Genomic DNA, 12,224 nt, shown 5'->3' on the forward strand with positions numbered 1-12,224 from the left:
TGGTGATGGGCATTGAGGAGGGCATCTGTTGGGATGAGCACTGGGTATTGTACGTAAGCGACGAACCTCGGGAATCTACCCCAAAAACAAAGAGCACGCTTTACACACTGTATGTTAGCCAATTTGACAATAAATTGGAATACAGACAAAAAAAAGAATAGACACAGAGACAGAGATGCACACAGGGAAGTGGAAAGCATTCTGCGTGGCGATCGGTGACGACATATGAGATGTTCATCTTTCTTCACTTACATTTTTTTCTCTTTCTTCTGTATCTCTTCCTACCTTAGGCCAGGTTCCCCAGGAATGACTCAGAGATAGACACTTGCAAGCGGGACATTAATTGGGGATTACTCGCAGGAAAAGCCCCCATGAGGGAATGCAGGGAGCAGCCCCGCGCAGTGGGGGCGGTTGGACTGGGACCCAGGCGCCTGCCCCACGTGGCCGTTGGAGGGGTGGTGCCACACCAGGGCTCAGCATTGCTCTTGGTTGGACACTTGAGGCACGACTGCCCTGGTGAGTGGGAGCCACAGTGCCGGACCCACTCCTTGCCCCCAATCCTGCCACCCTCGCTACTTCATCTGCGGGTCCGTGTGGCCAGCGCTGGGTGGCCAATGATGAAGCTGGTTGACTCCAGCTTAAGTGAGCCCTTCCCTGCTTATTTAACGCCTCATGTATGGTGGATGCTCCCTGGTGGCCTTTCATGTGAGAAACAGCCTGGGGCGCCTGGGTGGCTAGGTCAGTGGGTCAATCATCCAGTTTTTGATTTCGGCTGAGGTCATGATCTTAACGGTTTGTGAGTTTGAGCCCCACGTTGGGCTCTGCACTGGCAGGGCAGCCTCCTTGGATTCTCTCTCTCTCTCTCTCTCTCTCTCTCCTTTTCTCTCTGCCCCTCCCCCTCCTCAAAATAAATATTTTTTTTTTTTTAGAAAAAGGAAACAAAGCCCTTCACACCTGGTGTCCATCTACCTGCTTTTGCCCCAGACCCGCTTGTCCCTTGGTGGCCCACAGGCTCTCTCTTTGCGGACCTCTGACCGAGCAGCCAAGCCATCTGCCACTGTTGGTGAGTCCGCGTGCCTCCAGCCATTCTCCTTACACATGAAGTGGACGATTAGATGTGTCATCCAACTCGCTGCCCCTTGGGTTTCCCCCTCACCTCTGTCTTCAGGGCCAGCCCGAGGGGCTGTAGTGCGGCTACTGTTAAGTCTTAGCTTGTATCTTTCCCACTCCGACCCATCTGTAAATTTGCCTTGGCTTTTCTCCACCTCCATCACCCTGCTCATAACGGACCCCTGCCCCCACCATGCAGCCATAGGTACGGATGAGGGGAAGGACGAAATGGGAGTCAGAAGCCCCAGCTTTTGTACCTCAAACTGGAAATCCCACCTTTTCTACCTCAATGCGGGGTGATAAAATGAAGGACACGGAGAATCGGAAGAACAGGAGAGTATTAAGAATGGGTTGAAAGGGAGAAGTAACAGGGTGCCTGGGTGGCTCGGTCGGTCAAGCGTCTGACTCTTAATTTCAGCTCATGATCTCGCGGTTTCGTGGGATCGAGCCACACACACATCAGGCTCTGTGCTAAAAGTGCGGAGCCTGCTTGGGATTCTCTGTCCCCCTCTCTCTGCCCTTCCTCCCACTCGGACTCTCTCTCTCTCTCCAAATAAATAAATAAACTTTTAAAAGATCAAAAAAAGACACAAGGAAGAAGTAACCGCACTAAAGGTTACATCTGGGATGTAGAAGAACAAGTGGAGAATCGAAAACTTCCTTCGCTTGCCTCCCACGCTTCGTGCTGACTCTCCAGCTCCCTCTACTCCTTCCCAGATTCCTTTGGCTCCTCGTTGGAGTTGGTGTCACCCAGAGCCCGGTGCCAGGACCACTCCTCTTTCCTTGTCACCCTTGATGTCCCCCGGTGTCATGGCTTCAAGTGTCTTCTGTGTTCCAAGTCCCAGATTTAAATGTGCAGCCCAGACCTCCTCCTGCCCACTTGTACACCTCGCTGCTCATCGCCACCTGACTCTGCCTGGCTAAGGGGCCTCTCAGGCTCAGCCGCTGGACCGCCACATTCGGTTGCCTACAGCCAAGTTCCTGACACCCCCCCCCCCCCCCCCCCGCCGGGCTTCTCCCATCTCTGTAAACGTCAGCTTCGGTTTTTCAAGTTGCTCCAGCCGAAAACTTGGAGGCGTCCTTGACTCCTCTTTTCCTTCCCCCCACTCCCCGGATCCAGATGCAAATCCTGTCAGTTATATTCTTAGAACATGTCCAGAATCCAACCTCTTTCACCACTCCTGCAGCCACCCCTGCGGTTCAGGCCACCATTGGCCCCTGTCTTCCTGTCATGTCTGAACGGATCTGGTGTCTGCCTTTGCTCCTGCCATTTATTCTCCACACGCAGCCAACACCAGGCTGTTGAACAGAAGCTGAGCTGTGTGGTTTTCCTGCTTTAAGCCCTCCATCCATCAGCTCCCCCACATACTCAGAGGTCATCACCTGGACCCATGATGCTCTGCACAACCTGGCCTCTCCCCTCCTCAAACAACACAGGCAAGGCCGTCCCACTCATCCTTCCCACTTCCCAGAGTGCTCCTTCCCAGAAGTCTGCACAGGTCCCTCCCTTACCTCTTCCAGGTCTTTATTCAATTTATTGAGTTATTTATTTTTAAAGTAGGCTTCATACCTAGCACAGAGCCCAGTGTGGGGCTTGAACTCACAAACCCAAGATCAAGACCTGAGCGGAGATCGAGTTGCTCAACTGAGCCACCCAGGTGCCCCCAGTTCTTTATTCAAATGCCACCTTTTCAGAAACGTCTCCCCTGTAACTTCTGATTTAAAATGGGTAAAAACAACTCTACTTGGGATGCCTGGGTGGCTCAGTTGGTTAAACGTCCAACTTCGGCTCAGGTCATGATCTCACAGTTCGTGAGTTCGAGCCCCACATCGGGCTCTGTGCTGACAGCTCGGAGCCTGGAGCCTGCTTCGGATTCTGTGTCTCCCCCTCTCTCCCCTCCCCAGCTTGCACTCTGTGTCTCTGTCTTTCTCAAAACTAAACATAAAAAAAAATTTTAGGGGCGCCTGGGTGGCGCAGTCGGTTAAGCGTCCGACTTCAGCCAGGTCACCATCTCACGGTCCGTGAGTTCGAGCCCCGCATCAGGCTCTGGGCTGACGGCTCAGAGCCTGGAGCCTGCTTCCGATTCTGTGTCTCCCTCTCTCTCTGCCCCTCCCCCGTTCATGCTCTGTCTCTCTCTGTCCCAAAAATAAATAAACGTTGAAAAAAAAAAAAATTTAAAAAAAAATTTTAAAAACTCTACTTGTTCTCCCCTTTAGAGGGTTCAGTGGTGGCCCCCAAAAAGAAATACATCCTAACCTCCAGAATCTATGATTGTGCCCTTATTTGGCAGAGGGTCTTTGCAGATGTAATCAAATTATAGATCTTGAAATGAGATCATCTTGGATTACTCTGGATCATCTGGGTGGACTCTAAACCCAATGACAAGTTTCCTTGTAAGAGACAGAAGACACAGACTCCCAGAAGAGGGGAGGTGTGAAGACAGAGGACTACCCAAATATAAAATGCACTGACCATGTTTATTGACTTCCTACCCTACTACTCTATGAACTACAAGAAGGCAGAGATTTTTATCAGTTTTGTTCACACCAGAGTCGAAGACGGTGCCTGGTTCCACTGCCTACTTGGGGGTTAGAGTTCAATGAATATGTGTTAATTAGGTAAGCCGAGAGAGGAATAAATGAATGAGTAATGTCATCCCTGATATTGTGCCTGAGTGAACAGAAGAATGATGGCTCCATTGATCAAAACAGGAGAGAAGGAGAAATCATAATTAGAACGGAGATGGGGGTAGCTAGACATGTGCGATGTAGGGCATGTTTGGTTCGATAGGACGTAACCACAAGTAGAAATGTACACACAGCCACAGCTTACGATGGCTCAACTTAGGAGTTCTTGACTTTGCAGTGGTGTAAAAGTGAAATGCATGAAGTCAAAACCGTGTTTGGAATTTCGAATTTGGAATATTTCCCAGGCTAGCGATACGCGGGACGATTTTCACTCGTGATGCCGGGCAGGGGCCGCGGCTGTAGCTCCAGGTCACCAAGCTGTCGCAGGGGTCAACCAGAGACACACCTATGGCCATTCTGCACCCGCACAGCCATTCTGGTTTTCACTTTCAGTACAGTGTTCAACACATCATGTAAGATAGTCAACACTTTATTGTAAAATGGGCTTTGTGTTGGGTGATTTTGCCCAGCTACAGGCTAATGTAAGTGTTCTGAGCACGCTTAAGGTCACCTAGGCTAAGCTATGATGTTCGAGAACTCAGGTGTATTAAAAGCATTTTCAACTTCATGACATTTTCTACGTGCAGTGGACTTTTGGGCACATAACCCCCATTGTGAACGGAAGAAGATCTGTGTACATTTTCACTAATTTCGGATTTACTTATCCAGCCAATTCCAAAAGAATTTCGGAAGACTTACTCTATTTAATAACACATAATAAGATAAAAACAGAAGAAAACTGACAGGCTTTGGGGACGTAGGACTGATGTTTGGTTGAAACGTCCGTGTGGAGATACATAGATTAGTGATCAGATTTCAAAGATGAGACTTCAAAATCCTATTTTAGCTAGCCTCTCTTGCACCAGATATTTTATTGTATAAATTCCAAATTGATTTATTGACCAACTGATGGACTGATTTTACCTCTCATCTTTTCCCCTTTCTGTATACTGACACAATATTCGTGGTCAGGAAAGCAGGCGAGATTCAAATTACATCAAGGGTAAGGGAAGAGCAATAGCTCTAGAAAGTTTCAGAGATTCACAGTAGAAGCTGAATCCGTCAGCTAGCTTCAGACCTCGTGCACCCCTTAAAGAACTGACCTCCCCCGAACGCCCCCTGCAGGAGGCCCGCGGAGGAACCAGTGCGCACCTTGGGGCACATGGGCATGCTGTTCCAACCGTAGCTGGCTTTACTTCCCCACCCTCTTCCGCTCCCCATTTAATGAGGCACTTCCACTAGTGAAGGTGTTTTCCAAATAATTTTTTGCCCTGCCCCTCTTGCTTGTTGGAAGGAAGGAAGGAAGGAAGGAAGGAAGGAAGGAAGGAAAGAAAGAGGAAGAAAAAATGAAGGAGAAGAAAGGGAAAGCGAAAGAAAGAAAAAGAAAAGAAAGAAAGAAAGAAAGAAAGAGAAAGAAAGAAAAGAGGAAGGAGAAGAAAGGGAAAGAGAAAGAAAGAAAAAGAAAAGAAAGGGAAAGGAAAGAAAGAAAGAAAGAAAGAAAGAAAGAAAGAAAGAAAGAAAGAGAAAGAAAGAAAAGAGGAAGGAGAAGAAAGGGAAAGAGAAAGAAAGAAAAAGAAAAGAAAGAAAGGGAAAGAAAGAAAGAAAGAAAGAGAAAGAGAAAGCGAAAAAGAAAAAGCTCCTCACACTAGTTCAATTATAAATGGAATAGATGTCTCCTCTCTACAATTGCCTTTAAATTTTTTAGGACATTTCTTTTCTATGTCTATTTATGTTTGAGAGAAAGAGAGAGAGACTCACAGAGTATGAGTTGGGGAGGGTCAGAGAGAGAAGAAGACACAGAATCTGAAGCAGGCTCCTGAGCCGAAGTCGGACGCTCAACTGACTGAGCTACCCAGGGGCCCCAGGACATCTTTCAAATGATAGAATGTCAGTGAGAAAGATACATATAAGAGTCAGATTTCTTTTTTTTTTTTTTAAGTTTATTTTGAGAGAGAGAGTACGCAAGCAGGGGGAGGGCGGAAAGAGCAGGGGAGAGGGAGAGAGAATCCCAAGCAGGCTCCCCATGGGGAGGGAGCCAGCAGGGAGCCCCCCGGGGGCTTGAACTCATGAACCGGGAGATCAGGACGTGAGCCAAAACCAAGAGTTAAAGGCTCAACCGACTGAGCCCCCCAGGAGCCCCAGATTTCTTTATTTTGCAAGGTTTGCAGAGCCACGGTGATAGTCTCGCAGAGGCCGAAGGGCTCAACTTGTTAAGTGTTTCGTCCTTACTCTTCTACAGAGGTGTGTCACGTAGGAGGCATTGGCCACGCACCTTGGCCTGTTCACACCAACCTCACCTCGGCCAGCAGGAGGCAGGCTGAGCGCCCACCGTGCTCCATGTCATTGTGCAGTTTCCAGCTGAGCCCCAGTGCGTTTTTGAAAACATGAGTGTCGAAAAAATGCTCATAAAATATGAGAAAATATTAGCTTCCTGGATGGAATCTGCATTTAATGGACCTTGAGGGATGAAATGAAATACATACATATATCCTTATGCTTACCAGTTTATTCAAGGATCTGAATCAGCAGCCAGATGAAAAGACACATGGGGTGAGGTTCTGAACAAAGGAGCTTCAGTCCTGGCAGAAGTTGGGGCTTGGATCGGAGGTGGCACATGGAGCAGTCTTGTTCCTCAAGCATAGAAGCTCTCCAAAATAATAATAATAATAATAATGAGATGAAGTATATTTTCTTGCAATACTCGGTGCATATTTTATATCTCAATACCTTGACATGTTAGGGGGTCTTTCTCTTTTTCCTTTTTTTAACTTTTGAGTTCATTTTAATTCCAAAGTTAAAAAACAAACTGGAAAAGCTGAATTCTTCTAAAATGCTGTATTTTTCACTATGAGTGCTAGATGGCAGGTGCACACTTCACATGGCTTTAGGCTGCTTTGCTGGGATTAGCCTCTCCTTGATGACAAGAATGTTTTGATTATTTAAATGAAACTCTAGGGCCGAGTGTGGAAGAAAAGTGACATTTGATGTCACAAACTGTTTATAGCTAAAATCCCTGATTGGCAGGAAGACAGGAATCCCCCTGCTGTCTTCCAGAAGAGACTTCGTGGGCTGGGACACTGCTAGGTCTTGTTTAAGGTCTTGCTCCCTAACTGCAACACTGAATCTGACTAACGAATCCACACTAGCCGCCCCGAGAGATCGTGAACTGATCCGTGAACAGGGCAATCCCTGGTGTCTCCCTTTCATTCTGGTTGAGTTGTGGGTTTCAAGTATGGATGTAGACTCACCTGGAATCGATTTCCAGGGGACAGTCGCTCACCAAACCTTACATCTGTGCCACCAGACAAGCTTTTAACTTCTCTAAACCCCTGTTTCTTCATTCGTAAAAGGTGGATGATATTGGCGGGGTTTTGTCAGAATTCAGAGAATGATGTTAAGATCTCAGCACAGAGCTGACACAGAAAGTGCTCAATAAATGGCAGTTAGTGTCATTTCATTGTAGAAGTTGAGGCTAATTAGTTCCGGAGTCACAACATCTCAGATTAGAAGGGGCCTTCAAGTCCAGTCCAACTGTGACTCCCCAGCCCCTGGTCAAGCAGTCTTGTCTACGCAAGACCTCTTCCAAGATACTCAGCATTTGACATCAAAAGCCTTCCGTTAAGGTTATGGCCAATAAAGGGGAGGAGAAGGGAAAGTCATATAGAGGCCCGCCTGCTAAGAAGTCTTGTAAGAAAATATCTGATTTTTCTTGCAGGCTTGGTTTTCTGAGCACAAGAGCAAGTCATCCTACCGGAACAGAACGGAAACTCCAGTCTAAGGTGATACTTTCTGAAAGGCACTTTGAAAACAACCCCCCCCCCCCCAAATCTCTTATAAACCACAGCTGTTAAAATCCAGAGGTACCCAGCTAGGTATAGAGAGTTCTTTCCAACACAGCTAATAAATGAGAGGCTGCAGTGAAGACCTCGGCGGGCATCGCTGAAGCCTGGGAGTTGCGCTGTGACAGTCTGCTGGTGCCTGGCGACGACAGAGATTATCAGTGAAGCATTGAAGGTTACGCCAGGAATCGCAACATTGCCACCTGCGCTCCGGCTGGGAAGAACGAGCCTGCCAGGAAAAGTCATCGCAAAGTTTTACGTGATTTCCTCAGTGCCAGAGGCTGGAGGACATGATGTGACGCGAGCCCCACCGCCCAGCTGCTCTTTGACCTTGGTCATGAGTCATCCTTCTCCCCGCACCTCGGCATTTCGCCAGCTGTGGGGTGGCGGTTGCCATCACCTGCCTCCCTCACTTGATCATTAAGGGCTTTCACGAATTTCATTTTCACGAGGTGTTTTCGCATCCTTGGCAGGGCGTTGCTACCTCGTGTAAGGAGAAAGCCGTTATCATTATTGACCTCAGGGCCAACAAAGGCTCCTTTTTCCGGCTTCCTTGCTTATGAAGCCTTAGTATCAAGCTGGTATGAAGCTTTTCATCACGCACACACAAAAAGCAGTCAAAAGGCCACCGTTTGGGAATATGAATTTATTGTTGCAGCTGCCTTCTGTGAAAGGCAACGTGCTTTCGCACATGTAGCCGGTTACAGGGAAGGCTCGTTCCGAAGGTCCCCAGTACAGATGGCCAGAGCTGGCCTCTGGCGGGCACTTCATTAAACAGTCTCCCTTTGACCAACAGGCCTCATTGTGAGGCAGCCCAGACCTCAGCTGATGTCAAAAGCCCCATTCTACCCGGGGTGGATTCTTCTCACAAAGCATGCCCACACGCATCCCGCGGCAGATAGGGACGGGGCTAGCCCCACAGATGTCACTGCCACCACCGCCGCTGTCACTTTTCTCCATCACACGATCCCGGGTATCCTTCCAGAGACCAGCACAAAGCTTGATTCAGAGTTTGCCTTTGACCGAGGCACACTTGGCTGCAGATGGGACGGGGCGGGGGGTGCGGGGAGAAAAAGGCGTCCTGGTGTTTCTCCACACTCGCCTGGGAAAGCTTGGGAATTCTGGCTTCTTTGCCAGCGTCGGCTCAGGCTGAAAAACAAATCAGAAAGCTGCCAATGGTTTCATTGAGTCTAGGAAACTGGGTTAATGCGACTCTGTGCGTGAGACCATCAATGAACAAAAGTCAGGAAATCCAAGAGCGCCATTCCCACAGCCCACGGAGGCCTTCCACACACAGGTGACTCTGTGTGCCTGCCCGGGCCCTGCACAGCACCCTTGCCAAAGGAGGCACGCCTTCCCGGGAGGTCGCTGGCCTCGAAAGGGGACACGGTCTCCGCATTCGTTACATTACAGCTTCACCTCTGAAATTATTTGTGTGGTTTTAAGTCCGTCGCACCCCATGGTAGTTACCCTGCCCCACTGAACGCACCAAGCCTTTCCTCTTTCCACCTCTGCATTCTCAGGGCCGAGAACGAAAGCTGGGATATGCTGAATAAGGAAATAACGGGTGGACGCGTGGACGGGTGGGTGCTTGAAAGGTGTCTGTAAAGTGCAAACCGTTCTATTTCCGCTCATTCTTAAACTATCACACACAAGTGGTTGTCTGCAACTCAAAGCTGCCATTTTATCTAGACTCCCATCCTTCTGATCTGTGAAGGAGGTGGCAAGTCTCTGCTGTTTCAAAGGCAAGTAGAAACTCTATACCTTCGCTATGTAATTGTTGGCAAAATCTCATCATTATTCTCCCAGAGTCCCCACCAAAGTCTACCCTCCCAGTGGACCCGTTGCCTCCCCTCTCTCTTTTGTCCCCCAAAGCAAAGAAAGCCCTTGGAAATTACGTCTAGAAAGCAAGCCCGAGAACTTCACGCAGGGAATTACGGCGTCGAGGCCAACTCCTTGGTGACACTGCCACTCAGCAGGCATTCAGTTCCTGCCAGGCGTGTGCACATAGCAATTATTTCACAAAAAGAATACACAACAAGAGGCGTGGGCAATGACTTGGTGCCCCCTGGGAGCTGGTAGTGTCCTCAGTGGAGGAGACGTGTCGCACACAGTCATAGTACGTGAGGCATGTCCTACATCCCAAGAGCAATCACGTGGCAGAAACATAGTTAAAATAAGGCATCTGAGTACACGAAAAAAGAAAAGTGGACCAAACGTTGCAAAGGCTAGGGGAAGGAGAGAATGGAATGGTTGGAGATAAGTGACGTTAACCAGGATGTTCCTCACTGGGGGGGAAGCCAGTTCGGGAACACTTGAAGCATGGAGATGGCATCATAACAACATATCAGAATTCCATCATGCTAGAAGAATCCAGAACTGGACAGAGTATTAGAGACTGTGTAAGTCAAACCCATATTCATATATATGAAACAACTGACTTACCTACCAGACTAACAGTGAACAACTTTCATGCAGGATCAACCGTGATATCCACGAACACAGTTCAACGTACGTGTTATCAGAAGACCCATCTCACCTCAAAACAACCCCTTCAGTTCTGTTATGATAGTTCATATATTCCTGCCATTTTTTTCATCCCTTTGGATAAACTTATGCTTCCAGAAAGTGCACATTAAAAACAAAAAATCTGATTTCAAAATGAGGGGCAGTCCCCCTCCCTGTACCTGTACTCTATATGCATAAAGGTCGTGAAAGTCTCACACACACACACACACACACACACACAGGCTGAGGAATTGTTCCAGATAAAGAAAGACAAAAGAAGCACAATAATTAAATGCCTTGTGGGACCCTGGATTCGGATCCTGAACCAGAAAAGGATTATTTCCTTTTTGCTTTCCTATGTGTCAGCAGAACAGTTGGCAAAATTTGAATAAATTCTAGAGATTAGATATTAGTATATTGGTGTTAATTTCCTGATTTTGTTCATTTTCCTGTAGTTCTGAAAGAGACTGTCCCTGTTTTTAGGTATCACACACTAAAGTACTTAGGGGTAAGGGAACATGTGTCACCCATATTAAAATCATTCTGTCAGGTCTCAGCAGGAAGGTCACAAGAACCTGCAAAGGACAGTATGACCAACAGGAGGCACAGGAGAGCCTGAGTAATGGAGGGATCCGATGTGCCCACCTGGATCCTGCTTCAGAATGGCACCGAGGTATCGAGCAAATTGCTTAACATCTCTACTGTCCTTTGTTTCCCCATGTGAGGATGTTAAGAAAAAATACTAGCAGCCTACATTTATTAAAACTTTTGGGGGCACAGTCGGTTAAGTGTCCAACTTCAGCTCAGGTCATGATCTCACGTTCTGTGAGTTCGAGCCCTATGTCAGGGTCTGTGCTGACAGCTCGGAACCTGGAGCCTGTTTCAGATTCTGTGTCTCCGTCTCTCTCTGCCCCTCCCCCATTCATGCTCTGTCTCTCTCTGTCTCAAAAGTAAATAAACGTTAAAAAAAAAAAAAAGATTCTGACTTCTGCTCACGTCATGATCTCATGGTTCGTGAGTTTGAGCCCACACAGGGCTCTCTGCTGGCAGTGTAGTGCCCCCTTTAGATCCTCAGTCTCCCTCTCTCTCTGCCCCTCCCCTGCTCACTCTTTCCCTCTCCCTCCGCTCTCTTTCTCTCAAAAATAAATAAACATTAAAAAAAATTTTTTTAATTAAAAAAAATAAAGATTTGGTTTTAAAAAAAAACTTCTATATGTACCAGGCACTAGGTCAAGCACTTTTATGTGTGTTAACAACCTTTTACAAACGAGAAGACAGTTACACAGAGTAATGTCATTTGCTCAAGTTCACACAACTGAGTAGTTGTAGTAGCCAAAACTAAGCTGCTACCTTGTACCCTGTGTTATCCATCAGGGTCCCTGTGAAACTGACATGAAATATGCCAAGTGCCTATTTAGCGCCTGTGCCCCAGGAAATGCTCAGTAAAGGTAAGCTGGTCTCCAGTGTCACCAACATCCCCACCATCGATGATGCCCTACAGACTATCTGCCTTAGCTGGTTGCCAAGTCCTCAGTGCTGAGGTCCCTCTTCTGATTAAATCTTGTGTAGTTGCATCAAATAATGTAATCTGTAAGTTAAACCCCAGATAGGAGAGCTAAAGAAAAATTAGCCGTAACATTACGTTAATGTATTTTTCTTGTAACACTTGTAACTTTGTAACTTGGTTCCATAAACTTGGCTGGAATGATGCACCTTAACTCGAGGACATTTTTCGTACTATTGGATTCCTTCCATAGGACACCGTAGAGCCAGGGGGAAAAAAGATTTATATTCCATCATATCGTGGTGTACATATTTGGGGCACGTATTTGGGCTTTTCTCCAGAAATTGTGCTAATGCATCTTGTCTAGTAAAAGACACTGAGCGTCATTCAAACCAGATGTTATTTCACAAACCATCTTCCTAGGTTTGTATTTTTTGGTTTTAGATTTTTTTTTTTTTTAGCTCCTACCAGAATGGCCTTTGACGGTTTTTCATTTGGTTGGTGGCTCCAGTCATGTTCTTTTTTTTTTTAATTTTAGAGAGAGAGAGCATGAGTGGGGTAGAGGGGCAGAGGGA

The 12,224-nt window shown here is 47.2% G+C and overlaps 1 long non-coding RNA gene across 2 annotated transcripts in view; it reads right to left on the reverse strand.

Annotated features, from left to right (window-relative positions):
- Nucleotides 1-5,954: 5,954 nt before the first annotated feature.
- Nucleotides 5,955-12,224, reverse strand: part of LOC122495442 — a 72,870-nt gene continuing 66,600 nt past the window's right edge. The window contains exons 4-5 of one of the 2 annotated variants that reach the window (XR_006300453.1): nucleotides 7,047-8,786; nucleotides 5,955-6,445 (exon numbers count right to left, since the gene is read on the reverse strand). This is a non-coding gene — a long non-coding RNA (uncharacterized LOC122495442). Of the gene's footprint in view, nucleotides 6,446-7,046; nucleotides 8,787-12,224 lie in introns of those variants that run through there. The other variant, XR_006300452.1, reaches the window with a different exon arrangement.

This window comes from Prionailurus bengalensis, chromosome F2 (assembly GCF_016509475.1).
Source record: "Prionailurus bengalensis isolate Pbe53 chromosome F2, Fcat_Pben_1.1_paternal_pri, whole genome shotgun sequence".
In the NCBI taxonomy this organism is placed as follows: Eukaryota; Metazoa; Chordata; class Mammalia; order Carnivora; family Felidae; genus Prionailurus; species Prionailurus bengalensis.